Source organism: Lolium perenne, unplaced genomic scaffold (assembly GCF_019359855.2).
Source record: "Lolium perenne isolate Kyuss_39 unplaced genomic scaffold, Kyuss_2.0 unplaced33, whole genome shotgun sequence".
NCBI lineage: Eukaryota > Viridiplantae > Streptophyta > Magnoliopsida > Poales > Poaceae > Lolium > Lolium perenne.
The window spans coordinates 528,204-540,869 of NW_027248991.1; positions in this window are offsets into that span (position 1 = coordinate 528,204).

Below are 12,666 nucleotides of genomic sequence, written 5' to 3' on the forward strand. Positions count from 1 at the left end.
GTATTGACCTTGGTCAACATGATCCCACATTTATGAATTGAGGAGATTAAATCTTAACAAGATTCAATGAGAGGAAATTATTTCTCCCAAACTAAAGAGAAACCCTAATCCACATTTCCAATGAGAGGAAATTATTTTCCTAACACTAAATAAGAAGACCCTAGCATAATTTTGGGTAGCAATGTTAAGTAGTGATGCTAGATCATTTGTGTGAGCCATTAAAGCTAACTTATTCTACTTAAGTATTGTTTGGTGATTGTATCCTCGTATTCATTTATAGACGCTAGTACCGGAGACTATCAAGAAGAGGAGGTTTTCTACCAAGAGGAAGAAGAAGAGAACTTTGATCACTACCCCAATCAAGGCAAGCTAGACTAATGCAAGTTATATTGTTGCAAGCTAATAATCTTGCAAAATGCAAAGCTCTACAAGAGCAAGGCATCACCACATTTTATTTTATGCTTAATAGTCCTATCCCAAGTTTTTACCTTACAAGCTTTATTGATGTTGATTTATCAAAGTTAATTTTTGATTTATGATTCACTTGGTCTAGAGTAGCACAAGAGCATCAAATTTAGTCTAGAGTAATCAAAGCAAGTTAGCACCCCTCATGACTAGTTGCTAGTGCTAAACAAATAAAATTGACTACTCTAGATGGGAACATGTGAAATGAAATGACTTTGAAAACCTTGGAATGATGAGTCATTCTATTGAAAGATTTTGAAGGTGAATATGACTGGTGAATGACTTGGTGAAGGGCTTAACTAGAAATTTATGTGCTTTAGTATGGGTTCCCTCTAAACAAACGTCATAGGGGTTATGCCGAGGCTACCTCCGTTGGAAGTGAAATGATGTGAAATGACGTGAAACGAGGTGAATGTCCGGCCCAAGTGTAGGATAACGTTGCATAGAAAACAAAAAAATTTCCTACCGCGAACACGCAATCCAAGCCAAGATGCAACGAGGGGTTTATCGAGTCTCACCCTTGAAGAGATTCCAAAGCCTACAAGATGAGGCTCTTGTTGCTGCGGTAGACATTCACTTGACGCTTGCAAAAGCGCGTAGAAGATCTTGATCACCGGCGCCACGAACGGGCAGCACCTCCGTACTCGGTCACACGTTCGGTTGTTGATGAAGACGACGTCCACCTCCCATTCCAGCGGGCAGCGGAAGTAGTAGCTCCTCTTGAATCCGGCAGCACGACGGCGTGGTGTCGGTGGCGGTGGAGAACTCCGGCGGAGCTTCGCTAAAGCACGCGGGAGCTATGGAGGAGAGGGGGCGGCTAGGGTTTGGGAGGGGGTGGCCGGCCACTTGGGGGGTGCGGCCAGGTGGTGGTCTTGAGGTGGCCGGCCCCCTCCCCTTGTCCCTCATTATATCGGTGGAAGCCCCAAGGGTTGGACTACAAGTCTCCGAATAAGACCCGAACCAAAAACCTTCCATATGATAGGGAAACCTACCCAAGCTAGGACTCCCACTAGAGGTGGGAGTTCCACCTTCCATGGAGGGGGTGGCCGGCCCCCTTTGGGGGAGTCCACTTGGGACTCCTCCCCGTCTAGGGTTGGCCGGCCATGGAGGTGGAGTCCCTCCGGGAGTCCACCTTCCTTGGTGGTTTCTTCCGGACTTTCCTAGAACCTTCTAGAACCTTCCATAGAACCTTCCGCATCATTTTAAATCACATAAAATGACATCCTATATATGAATCTTATGCTCCGGACCATTCCGGAACTCCTCGTGATGTCCGGGATCTCATCCGGGACTCCGAACAAATATTCGAACTCCATTCCATATTCAAGTTCTACCATTTCAACATCCAACTTTAAGTATGTCACCCTACGGTTCGCGAACTATGCGGACATGGTTGAGTACTCACTCCGACCAATAACTAATAGCGGGATCTGGAGATCCATAATAGCTCCCACATATTCAACGATAACTTTAGTGATCGAATGAACCATTCACATACGATACCAATTCCCTTTGTCACGCGATATTTTACTTGTCCGAGGTTTGATCATCGGTATTACTCTATACCTTGTTCAACCTCGTCTCCTGACAAGTACTCTTTTACTCGTACCATGGTATGTGGTCTCTTATGAACTTATTCATATGCTTGCAAGACATTAGACGACATTCCACCGAGAGGGCCCAGAGTATATCTATCCGTCATTGGGATGGACAAATCCCACTGTTGATCCATATGCCTCAACTCATACTTTCCGGATACTTAATCCCACCTTTATAACCACCCATTTACGCAGTGGCGTTTGGTGTAATCAAAGTACCTTTCCGGTATAAGTGATTTACATGATCTCATGGTCATAAGGACTAGGTAACTATGTATCGAAAGCTTATAGCAAATAACTTAATGACGAGATCTTATGCTACGCTTAATTGGGTGTGTCCATTACATCATTCATACAATGATATAACCTTGTTATTAATAACATCCAATGTTCATGATTATGAAACTAATCATCCATTAATCAACAAGCTAGTTAAGAGGCATACTAGGGACTCTTTGTTGTTTACATATCACACATGTACCAATGTTTCGGTTAATACAATTATAGCATGGTGTATAAACATTTATCATAAACATAAAGATATATAATAACCACTTTTATTATTGCCTCTTGGGCATATCTCCAACAGTCTCCCACTTGCACTAGAGTCAATAATCTAGATTACATTGTAAGGAACCTAACACCCATGGCATTCTGGTGTTGGTCATGCTTTGCCCTAGGGAGAGCTTTAGTCAACAGATCTGCTACATTCAGATCAGTGTGTACTTTGCAAATCTTTACTTCTCCATCTTCGATGTACTCACGAATCAAAATGATAACGCAGCTTGATATGCTTCAGCCTCTTGTGTAACCTTGGTTCTTGTGCATTGGCGATGGCACCCATGTTGTGACAGTATATGACTAGTGGGTCCAATGCACTAGGAACCACACCGAGCTCTACAATGAACCTCTTCATCCATACCGCTTCTGATGAAGCCTCTGAAGCCGCTATGTACTCCGATTCTGTTGAAGACTTCGCCACCGTGCACTGCTTCGAGCTTGCCCAGCTTACTGCAGCACCATTCAATATAAACACGTACCCAGACTGTGACTTAGAGTCATCAGGATCAGTGTTCCAACTTGCATCGGTGTAACTTGTTACAACGAGCTCTTGGTCACCTCCATAACAAAGAAACATATCCTTAGTTCTTTTCAAGTACTTCAGGATATTCTTGACTGCTATCCAGTGTTCCATTCCTGGATCACTTTGATATCTGCTAGTCAAACTAACAGCATGCGCTATATCCGGTCTTGTACATAGCATGACATACATAATAGAGCCTACTGCTGAAGCATAGGGGATCTGACTCATCCTTTCTCTTTCTTCTGCCGTAGCCGGTCCTTGAGTCTTACTCAAGACCTTGCCTGGTAACATAGGTAAAAACCCTTTCTTACTTTCGTCCATTCTAAACTTCTTTAGAATCTTGTCCAGGTATGTACTCTGTGATAGCCCTATTAGGCGTCTTGATCTATCTCTATAAATCTTGATGCCTAATATATACGATGCTTCACCAAGGTCTTTCATTGAAAAACTGTTATTCAAATAACCTTTTACACTGCTTAATAGTTCTATATCATTCCCAATCAATAATATGTCATCTACATATAATATCAGGAATGCTACAGAGCTCCCACTCACTTTCTTATAAATACAGGCCTCTCCATGGCACTGTATAAACCCGAAGTCTTTGATCACCTTATCAAAGCATCGGTTCCAACTTCTTGATGCTTGCTTCAGTCCATAAATTGAACGCTGAAGTTTGCATACTTTGTCAGCATTTTAGGATCGAAAAAACCTTTGGGTTGTACCATATACAACTCTTCCTCAATGTCTCCATTAAGGAACGCCGTTTTGACATCCATCTGCCAAATCTCATAATCGAAAAATGCAGCTATTGCTAACAAAATCCTCACAGATTTTAGCTTCGCTACAGGTGAGAAAGTCTCATCGTAGTCAACACCTTGAATTTGTCGGAAACCCTTTGCGACAAGTCGAGCTTTATAGACAGTAATATTACCATCAGCATCTATTTTTCTCTTGAAGATCCATTTATTTTCGACAGCCTTGCGGCTATCTGGTAAGTCTACCAAAGTCCATACTTTGTTATCATACATGGATCCCATTTCGGATTTCATGGCTTCTTGCCATTTGTTGGAATCTGGGCTCATCATCGCTTCTTCATACGTCGCATGGTCCTCATCATTGTTATCCACAATCATGTAATTTAGACAAGGATCATACCAATCAGGAGTGGCACGTTCCCTCACTACTAGGAAAAGGCCTAGTCGTAAGACTGCCAGCAGTGGCGCACCATGACTGCCGTGCGCCACTACTACTTAGCAGTGGCGCACCACAAAACGGTGGGCCACTGTTACAAAAGTAGTAGTGGCGCACCTTGATAGTGGTGCGCCATAAGTAAGTGGTGACAGGAGGCCAGCTCCTCCCCCAACCTAGTAGTGGCGCACGTCAGAGGGGTGCGCCACTGCTACATTCCTTACCTATGGCGCACGTTGGTGAGGTGCGCCACTGCTAGGAGGTGTCCAGAGCCCGTTTAGAGATGATAGGCTTAGCAATGGCGCACTTCGTCGGTGCGCCACTGCTACATAGGTTACCTATGGCGCATGTCAGCTGGTGCGCCACTGCTAGGGGGTGGCCAGAGCCCATTTAGAGATGAGAGGCTTAGCAGTGGCGCACCACTTAGAAGTGCGCCATTGCTATGTCAACCTAGCAGTGGCGCACGGCTAGGTGGTGCGCCACTGCTAACCTGGGACCATTTCCTGCTTTTAACCCTCCACTCACATGTGCCACCCACTTTCCCCAAACACTCTTCCACCACCACCTCCCACCAAATCTGGATCTGGTCGTGTTGCCCCTCCTTCCCACCTCATTTTCACCTCTTCATTCACCAAAATTAAGTTGGTAAACTTAATTTTCTTCATAGGTAAGTAATGGTGAAGCTTTCTTAGCTCAATACCCTACTCAATCTCAACTTTTTACCTCATCCAACACTCTAGGTCTCGCTGTATCGGTAACTTTGTTGGTTTTATGCTTTGTGTGTGACCGGTTCCGATCGTCTTGCACACACATCACGTACACGTGTATGTGCACATATGTTATGTGCGAAGCTCGATGATCATGTGTTGTGCGCATGCGCGAAAAGCGTCACGTGCATGTGTGTTGTATGCGAAGCCTCCGGATCCACATGTGTTGTATATGCGAAGCCTCCACACATGTGTTGCATGTGTTTTTGTTTGCAGGGATTTGAAATGCGATGGAGTTGCCAATATTTTGCCGAAACGTTGATTCATTTCCGTTTCGGCGAATGTTGGGCATACTACGCATATACATGTCCTATTTTTAGGGAAGGTCATGCCAAAATTTTCTTTTGGTATGCTAAGATATCCATTTTCTCTATATCCGCAGGTGACCATGGTCCGCATGATGAGCGAAGGCGTTGTGGCTAGGTTTTTGAAAGCCGCGACAGCCGAGATGATTAGAAATAACCAAAAGGAGATAAGATGTCCGTGTCGAAGATGCAAGCTGACGAGCCTTATGGACCCTAAAGCCGATATGGTGCGGGACCACCTTCTCATGCGTGGTTTCATGGATGGCTATCGGTGGGAAGGCGACGAAGATGATTATGAATTTGTCCATGGGAATTCAACAAGAAGTAAGGAAGGAGGTGATCAGGATGTAGAAGATCTCGGGCATGATTAGGATGTAGAAGATCCCGGAGATGATCATGATCACATTGTAGGAGATGGAGGTCATCATGACGATCATGAAGATGAAGACGATGGACCATCGTCGATGGACTGGGTGCAGGACCCTTATCTTCAAGAGCTGCTTCTCAAGCAGACGAGTAACGCAAGAGCTGCCGCCCGAGAGAAAGCCAAGATGGATCAACTGGAGGTAGACGCGGTTACTCCATTGTATGAAGGATGCAGGCCGGAGGATACCCGCCTGAAAGTAACGCTCATGGCTCTGGAGATGAAGGTAAAGCACAAAATGACCGACACATCCTTCAACGACAACATGTCATTCTGGCAGGAACGTCTTCCCAAAGGTAACACGTGTCCGACTAGTATCGAGGAGGCCAAGAAAATCGTGTGTCCTCTGGATTTACCGCATGTGAAATACCATGTGTGCTTGAACGATTGCATCATTTATCGGAACGAGCACGCAGAGTGTACCATATGTCCGGAGTGCGGCGTCAGTCGGTACAAGAAGGGGAAGAAAGCTCCTCGGAAGGTGGTGTGGTACTTTCCGATCACTCCTCGTCTGCAGCGGTATTTCGCGGATCCTAAGCAAGCAAAGCTAATGCGCTGGCACGTGGAGATGAGGAAGGGAGAAGATGACGCAGATGATCCGAAGAAAAAGAAAAAGGACAGGATGTTGAGACACCCTTCGGATGCTAGCCAGTGGAATGCGTTGAACCTCGAGTACCCAGAATTTGGGGACGATCCTAGGAACATAAGGCTGGGCGCGAGCACCGATGGAGTCAATCCGTTTGGCAGCCAGAGCAGCACGCATAGCACCTGGCCCGTGTTTGTGTGGATGTACAACCTCCCCCCTGGTTGTGCATGAAGAGGAAGTACATTCAAATGAGTATGCTAATTGAAGGGCCGAAACAACCAGGGAACGACATCAATCTGTATATGGGGCTTCTGAAAGAGGAGCTAGCCACGCTATGGGACACGCCTGCCAATACGTGGGACGCTGCGGCGGAAGAATATTTTCCTATGAGAGCCGCACTTCTCACGACGGTGCACGACTTTCTCGGTTACGGATATGTCGCGGGGCAGGTGGTCCACGGATTCAATGCATGCGTCAGGTGCATGGACGACACAACGTACCGCCAGCTAGATAGAGATCCCGGGTCCTCAAAAACGGTGTTCATGGGACATCGAAGGTGGCTTCGCGAGGACGACGCATGGAGGAAACGCAAGGATCTGTTCGATGGTCAAGACGAACCCCGAAGACGGCCACGTACGAGAAGCGGCGAGCAAATAGACGAGCTATTGAAAAATTGGAAAGAGTGCCCACCGCCGGGAAAGAAGCGAAAGGCGCCGGAGCCGCTGCTTAAGGTATGGAAGACGAGGTCTGTTTTCTGGGACTTGCCGTACTGGAAGATCCTCCGTGTGCCTCACAGCCTTGATGTCATGCACATCACGAAGAACGTGTGCGAGAGTCTGCTTGGTACCCTCCTCAACATGCCAGAGAAGACCAAAGATGGGCCGAAAGCAAGGTACGACTTGCAATCAATTGGGATCAGGGAGGAGCTTCACGCGGGACGCCCTAATGATGATGATGATGATGACGATGACGATGATGAGGCGGAGGACACGCAAAGTCGTCGCAAGGGCAAAAATGCCAAAAAGATTGAATATTACTGCCCCCCGCGTGCTTCACTCTAAGTCAGACGGAGATCGAGCAGTTTTTCGACTGTCTCCTAGGAGTAAAACTTCCTTACGGTTACGCGGGGAAGATAAGCAGGTACCTAGACAAAGCGAAGCAGAGGTTCAGCGGGATGAAGTCTCACGACTGTCACGTGCTGATGACGCAGATACTTCCGGTTGCAATCCGTGGGATCATGGACGCGCACGTCCGTGAAACGCTTTTTGGCCTATGCAACTTTTTCGACGTCATCTCTCGGAAGTCTGGTGGCCTGAGGCAACTTAGAAGGCTACGAGGAAGAGATCGTGGTGATCGTGCGAGCTTGAGATGTACTTCCCGCCCGCATTCTTCGACGTTATGGTGCATCTGCTGGTACATATCGTGGAGGATATCATCCAACTGGGGCCGACGTTCCTGCACAGCATGATGCCGTTCGAAAGGATGAATGGTGTCATCAAAGGGTACGTTCGCAACAGGGCACGTCCAGACGGAAGCATAGCCAAGGGCTTTCTGGCCGAAGAGTGCATCTCCTTCTGCACGAGTTATCTAGAAATCGAGAACCCTGTTGGCCTGCCCGTAAACAGGCATCTCGGGAAGCTCGCTGGATGGGGTCACCGCGACGGTAGCCGCGAAATGCATGTCGACTTCAAGGGTCAAATCGCCGACTTTGAAAGAGCAAACCTAGTCGCGCTACAACACATAGACGTGGTCGATCCTTGGGTGGTAGAGCACAAAACCTTCATCGCAAAGACGTACAGTGATCAGGGCCAACAGAGGACGGACGGAGATATAATCAAAGAGCACAACTCAACCTTCACGCGGTGGTTCAAGGACAAGATGCTGACGTACCCTATAGACGAGGATTCTTCTGCGGAAGAAAAACTCATATTCGCCTTGTCACAGGGCGCCGAACACAACCTGATGACATTTCAGGCGTACGATATCAACGGCTACACATTCTACACCGAGGAAAAGGACATGAAGAGCGATTATCAGAACTCCGGGGTAACGATGGAGTCCTACACCGGTGACGTCAAGCAGAGATACTACGGAAAGATCGAGGAGATCTGGGAGCTGAGCTACGCCGGAGAGAATGTGCCGATGTTCCGTGTCAGGTGGGCCAAGAATGTCATAAAAGAAGACCGGCATTTCACCACCATGGTTATACCCGAAGCCAAATCCAAGACAGCGGGCGCAAAGGTCACCGCGAAATATGAGCCATGGGTACTAGCTTCCCAAGTGGACCAATGCTTCTTCATTACCGACCCGCAAAAGCCCAGCCGTGTTGTCGTGAGGAGAGGCAAAAGGAGCATCATCGGAATGGATGGAGCCGCCAACGAGCTAGACTTTGACCAGTACGGCGATCCGAAGATGGAAGATGACGACGACGATCATGAAGAACCATACACAACAAGAAGAAGCAGGACCACCCTACCTAAAGGCCGTCCATTGAAGAGAAGAAGTCAAGGAGTTCCGGGGCTAAATTATTCAACCGCGAGAAAGAAGGGCAAGAAGATTGTGAAAAGATAATTATGTATCATTTTCTTGTATGAATAATGGATGTCATATTGTTAATCTACACATTGTACCGATCAAAATAGACATATAATTTATATTTTTGGATATTTTCTAGATTCTATAGTATTTTAAATATTCTACATAATTATAATTATTTATGCCTTTTATTTTGGTGTATTATGCTATTTTGGATGTTTATTATAGTGTTAAATCAATTTAAAAAGAACAGGAAAAAAATTGGGGCCGCCAGGGTTCGAACCTGGGCGGCAGGGTTTGGCTCAAACCAACCAGGGACAGAGCCAATGCGGTACGATTCGGGATATGTCAATCCACCCAACGTTTTTCTTTTGACCAAACCATAAATTGGCAGTGGCGCACCTCTAGAGGTGCGCCATTGTTAAGCCTCATAGTGGCGCACCACTAGAGGTGCGCTATTGCTAAGTGTGTCTGGGGACTTAGCCAAAATTCCCCTTCTCTTCCCCGTCCCGACATTCTCTTCTTCGCCCAGATCCTCTTCTTCGCCCTCCTCTCCGCCGGCGACGCCCTGCGCCCATTCACCACTGTGGCCTCCTCTCCGACGCCACCTCACCGGCGACACGAGCGACGCCCTCCTCTCCTCGCCACCCTGGCGATGCCCTCCTCTGCATCGTCACCGACGACCCCTCGATCTTGATCTCCGACGTCGCGCAGGTACGTCCCCCTCGACGGCGGCCGCCTCCCCCTCGATTCACCTCGATCCCCACCCGCCTCACGTTCTCTCCCCCACGCAGATCCTCTCAAGCTCGCCGAATCGAGCCCCTTCGAACTCCACCCCATCGAGCTGCTGGCCAACCCCGTGCTCACCTGCGCCACCGCGACCGACGCCGGCTACCCCAGCAACTTCGTCGCCAACCTGTTCCTCTACGTGTAGGTGAGCCACCTCCTCCTTCTGTCATTATGCTTCTGCATCAAATGCCTCTCCTTCATAGTTTAGATGAAACAATATAGCTTACTAAATTGACTAGGCAAGATGCTCTGTATATTTTTGAGAGAAAAACACAAACATTTGAGCTTAGCTTAGATTTCTTTATATGACTTGAGCACTGGCATTCATTGATGCAGTTAGTTAGTGTAATGCACATCTATTTTGCTATGGTGTAACTGAACCCGAAAGTAATTTACTATCAATTCATTTGATGATAGGTACTGCAGTGCTAACTGAAGCAAAATAATATTGTAGAAGAAATTCTGTGACCAAGAAGAATTTATAAGAATCCATTTGAAACATATCCAGAGTACAACTCACTATTGAAACAATTTGACTATTGAAACTCTGTATGCATCTTGTAGCAATATTCCTCATTCCAGTTGGAAATGCAACTTACACTAAGTCTGGCGCATACTGAATGTATGAATCCCCAGTGTGTAATGGACAATTTGACTTGGGGAACTTTGCTTGGGGAGGATTTCAAAACTGTTTGCAATGAGGCTTGTCTTCTTGGTGGAATTCTGAAATGTATTTTTAAGCAAAATATAGACTCTGAAATGCAAACTAAACAGAGAGCACGTTGTACTAGATAGATTGAGGGTATTTCTATGTCTGTTCCATTTGGCAAATATACTAGATAGATTGGTTGGGGGTTATCAGCTGTTTGGTTGACATGTGGTGTTCCCTGTGTTACACCTGCACTTTTATATAGGCAATTATTTACAGTATATATGTGTCAAGTTTATTTTTAGTTGTTCTACGGTTGTAAAGCAAGGTCATTTTATTTTTGCGAATAGTAAAGCAAGGTCATTCTGAGTACACTGCCATGTAAACATTAACAACAAACTTATAAACATCGGCTAGTTAGTGCTTAGCCTTAATGTGGTTGCTTTCTGCTTGCAGTTTGGATATATGCCAAATATTAGCAGTATTAGTTATACTGAAGCAAAATAATGAGGCTCTGTTCTGGAACATTTGATCTCTTTGGATGAATGTTGCTGTTCTGGATGAATGCCTCATATTCTGTGCACTAGACCATAAAGCATTATGTTCTGCTTATGTGTAGCCCTGTAGCCATTTGCCTGACATAAAAATGACAGCACACAAGACAAAGTTTAATTAGCATCAGGTTTCCTTTTGATTTTCTCTATTTGAACTCCACAGTACCATGAACAAGCTTACTGAATTTTTATTTTTATGTTTTTCAAGGCAGAGTTGAGCACCTGACCGCCGCCCTCGCATCTTCCTCGACCCGGAGCAACAACTCACCTCTCGGAGACTACACGCGACTCACGGTGAGCTTGATGCTGCTTGCTACTGCTGCTAGCTGCTAACTGCTGCTGCTTGCTAGCTGCTTGCTGCTTGCTGCTGCTAGCTAGCTAGCTGCTACTGCTTGCTAGCTGCTTGCTGTTGCTGCTAGTTGCTGCTTGCTGCTACTGCTAGCTGTAGCTGCTGCTGCTTGCTAGCTGCTGCTGCTAGCTGTAGCTACTGCTTGCTGCTGCTGCTAGTTGCTGCTTGCTGCTTGTTGCTGCTTGCTGCTTGATGTATGCCCATGGTTAGCTGATGCATATAGCTAGCTGATGCATGTTGTTGAGTGCTCAGCTGGTGGAGGATCAATTGTATATGTGCCATGGTGTATATGGAGGAACAATTGTATATGTGCCATGGTGCTTAGCTGGTGGATAGTTTTCCTGGTGTATTTGTGTCATTTTCTTGTGCAGGGATCGACAGAGTTGCCCATTATCGCCGAAATGTTGATTCATTTCCGTTTCGGCGAAAATGGGGCACTCATATGTCCATAAATTAGCATAGGTCATGCCCAATTTTTCCGTGAAATCTTGTGCTAACTTTATGCATTTTTTCCTACTTAGTTCGAACATGGCCAACAACGAAGAGGCCGGCGGCAGCGGTAGCAAGCCATTCTGGATGCTAACCGATGAAATGGAGGTGATGGAGTCACAACCTCGCCGCGACGACGGCGAGGATGATGGCACCGATCCAGAGTACCGAGCGGACGATGCCGCCGAGGATGACACCACTGATGGTGCCGGCGAGGATGACACCACGGATGGTGCCGGCGAGGATGACACCGGCGCACCGAAGAAGCTACGGAGGGAGCGTCACCCGAATGTGCTCAGCACCGTGAAGCAGGCATTCACCAAAGTGAACGCCACTGGGCTTCCAACAGCGCCCCCTGATTTAGTCAAAGGTTACGCTGCCCAACTCGGGTGCATCCTCCGGAGCACGGTCTCGATCAACACCGAGAACCTCAGGCATCCTGACCGAGCGAATTTGCGCGCCCTCCTCTTCAAGAAGCTGCACGAACAATACGAGTTCCCGGTGGACTGCTCAGAAAAGCGTCTCATGCGGAACAAAGTGCACAATGCCGCCCTCACGAAGATGAGCACCGCCCTCGCTAGTTGGAGGAACCGAGTGAAGAAAATGATTAATAGTGGTGAGAGTTATGAGAAGATCAAGGAGTCAAATCCCTCGATCACCGAGCAAGACTACGCTGATTTCAAGATCAAGTGCGAGAGCGAGTCAACGTCGGATTCTAGTCAGTGGGGGAAGGACATGCGAAAACTGAACTTAGGCACCCACAAACTTGGTCCTGGCAGTTTTAGGGTGGCGCAACCGAAATGGGACGCCGCGGATAAGGAGCGTGTGAAGAACGACCTCGAGCCCCTCTTCCCGTAATACAAAAACAAGCAAACCAGGAA